The sequence below is a fragment of the Eimeria mitis genome, genomic scaffold (assembly GCF_000499745.2).
Source record: "Eimeria mitis Houghton genomic scaffold, Emh_scaff930, whole genome shotgun sequence".
In the NCBI taxonomy this organism is placed as follows: Eukaryota; Apicomplexa; class Conoidasida; order Eucoccidiorida; family Eimeriidae; genus Eimeria; species Eimeria mitis.
This window is the reverse complement of record NW_013576854.1, coordinates 3975-4496: the sequence shown is the minus strand read 5'-3', so window position 1 is coordinate 4496 and position 522 is coordinate 3975.

Sequence of the window (522 nt, the reverse complement as noted above, 5' to 3'; positions counted from 1 at the left end):
TTTAGGGTTTGAGGGTTTAGGGTTTAGATGTCTAGGGTTTAGGGTTTAGGGTTTAGGCGATTCGAGTCTAGCACCCTAAACACTAAACCCTAAACAGTAAACCCTAAATACTAAAAAACACTAAACATTAAACCCTAAACACTAAACCCTAAACACTGAGCCCTAAATACTAAGCCCTAAACCCTAAACACTAAACCCTAAACCCTAAACCCTAAATACAGAGAAGGAAAGACGAAAGAGAGAGAAAAGGCCCATCCTTATCTCAGAATTAAACTGCTGCATCTCTCCCCTCTCCCCCAGCAGCAGCAGCAGCAGCAGCAGCAGCAGCAAACGTCAGCAACAGCAACAATCACAGTGTATAGATAGATGAGTCAGAAAGAAAAAACAGCCCCATAGAGGGTGCTGCTGCTGCAGCTGCTACGAATTAGTGTTCAACGAAGAACCCTCAGGCCTCAGCAGCAGCAGCAGCAGCTGCTGCAGCAGGCTGTGTGCGTGTACAAGCCCCCTGCTTCTCCCAAATCC